The sequence below is a fragment of the Pygocentrus nattereri genome, chromosome 20 (assembly GCF_015220715.1).
Source record: "Pygocentrus nattereri isolate fPygNat1 chromosome 20, fPygNat1.pri, whole genome shotgun sequence".
NCBI lineage: Eukaryota > Metazoa > Chordata > Actinopteri > Characiformes > Serrasalmidae > Pygocentrus > Pygocentrus nattereri.
The window spans coordinates 4666154-4668653 of NC_051230.1; the positions used below are offsets into that span (position 1 = coordinate 4666154).

At 45.8% G+C, this 2500-nt stretch overlaps 1 protein-coding gene across 1 annotated transcript in view; it reads left to right on the forward strand.

The window, feature by feature from the left end:
* hk2 (hexokinase 2) overlaps positions 1-2500 on the forward strand; it is a 75191-nt gene that overhangs the window by 44657 nt on the left and 28034 nt on the right. The gene's annotated exons all lie outside the window — the stretch shown is intronic.

The following is a 2500-nucleotide window of genomic DNA, read 5'->3' on the forward strand; positions in this document are numbered from 1 at the left end:
AAGCTGAAGTGCTGTCCTTTTGCTCTGCTAATTACTGAAGGTTTAGCAACAATTACACAAAAAAAACATGCGTTTCACTTTTTCTCCGTTGTGCACACATGTAATTAGTGTGAAGAGGAAAATTGGCTGCTGTGAAGAGTGAAGAGAGGTAGAAATGTGAAGAATGAGAGATGTGCAAAGGATGGAGAGAGAAATAGTGAGGGAATTAAGAAAGAACATGAAGTAGGAGCTGCAGCTGCAGACATTAGCAGTGAGCCTGAAAAGTAAAAATTCAATGGACATTTTGACTTGGAAAATACATGTAACAGGCATAACATCATGACCACCTCCTCATTTCTATGCTCACTGTCCAGTTTATCAGCTCCACTTACTGTATAGCTGCACTCTGTAGTTCTACAGTTACAGACTGTAGTCCATCTGTTTCTCTGATACTCTGTTACCCTGTTCTTCAGTGGTCAGGACCCCCATGGACCCTCACAGAGCAGGTACTATTTGGGTGGTGGGTCAATCTCAGCACTCCAGTATCACTGATGTGGTGGTCGTGTGTTAGTGTGTGTTGCGCTGGTACGAGAGGATCAGACTCAGCAGTGCTGCTGGAGTTTTTGAACAACTCAGTGTCACTGCTGGACTGAGAATCGTCCACGAACCAAAAATATCCAGCCAGCAGTGTCCTGTGACCACTGATGAAGGACTAGAGGATGACCAACACAAACTGTGCAGCAGCAGATGAGCTGTCGTCTCCGACTTTACATCTACAAGGAAGACTGACAAGGTAGGAGTGTCTAATAGAGTGGACAGTGAGTGGACACAGTGTTTAAAAACTCCAGCAGCACTGATGTGTCTGATCCACTCACACCAGCACAACACACCATCACCACTGGAGTACTGAGAATGATCCACCACCCAAATAGTACCTACTATAGGACTACAGTCTGTACAGCTATGGACAGTGAACGTAGAAACACGGAGGTGGTCGTGATGGTGTGTGTGTGTGTGTGTGTGTGTGTGTATATATATGTGTGTGTGTGTAAAGCTCTGAGCTCATTTCCAGGATGAATACATGCTTGAAAAGCAGACACCTGACTCTAATGAGGAAGATGAGCGTGGGGGATGTGCGCAGAGAGGGTTGGAAACCTAAATGTTCTTTCTTCTTGATCTGAGTGCTGTGATGAGAGCCCTTATGAAAATGAAGCTGAAAGGAACAGAGGGAGAAGTTTACTGCAGGTCACTCGGCCGCACAGCATGAAGTACTGCAGGTTTTCCGTTGTCTTATCTTCACCACAGTTGATAATGATGGCCAGTGTGCTAAATAAAAGCCCTGAATGGTATTAGGCGCAGTCCTAAGACCTTGGCGTGCTAGTTCCTAACTACAGTATGGCTGCTGCCAATAAGTATTAGTTTAACTGCTGTTCCACCGGCTCATTAAAGCAAGCAGGATGTTCAGTTACACCAACTTTCTTTCCACACAAAACATAAATGCGACTCATAACAAAGACTCACCAAGAGCGTGAGGAAGAACCAATGAGAGGAACCAAGACTCAAAACAAAGACTCACCAAGAACGTGAGGAAGAACCACTGAGAGGAACCAAGACTCAAAACAAAGACTCACCAAGAGCGTGAGGAAGAGCCACTGAGAGGAACCAAGACTCATAAGAAAGACGCACCAAGAGCGTGAGGAAGAGCCACTGAGAGGAACCAAGACTCAAAACAAAGACTCACCAAGAGCGTGAGGAAGAACCACTGAGAGGAACCAAGACTCAAAACAAAGACTCACCAAGAGCGTGAGGAAGAGCCACTGAGAGGAACCAAGACTCATAAGAAAGACGCACCAAGAGCGTGATGAAGAACCACTGAGAGGAACCAAGACTCATAAGAAAGACGCACCAAGAGCATGATGAAGAACCACTGAGAGGAACCAAGACTCATAAGAAAGATTCACCAAGAGTGTGAGGAAGAACCACTGAGAGGAACCAAGACTCAAACAAAGACTCACCAAGAGCGTGAGGAAGAACCACTGAGAGGAACCAAGACTCAAAGACTCACCAAGAGCGTGAGGAAGAACCACTGAGAGGAACCAAGACTCAAAGACTCACCAAGAGCGTGAGGAAGAACCACTGAGAGGAACCAAGACTCAAAGACTCACCAAGAGCGTGAGGAAGAACCACTGAGAGGGACCAAGACTTAAACCAAAGACTCTCTAAGAATATGAGGAAGAACCACTGAGATCTTCGTTCTGATGTGCAGAAACGCCACATGCAGAATGACTTTGCAGCGTGTTCAAGGAAAACCTCCAGCCATGTAGTCTCACCAATGAAACGTTATTTAAGCCATGTAAATGGGGGTCCACAGCTGGAGTGGCAGAGTCTACAAAAGCCTGGCAGGAAAAAAAACGGGAGAATTACTAAGACAAAGTGGAGCTGTGGAATAAAAGAGTGGAGAACCATAGCGGAGTCTTCTGTTTGCTGCCTAGCACAGCTGGAGCCCTGTAAGCTGATAAAA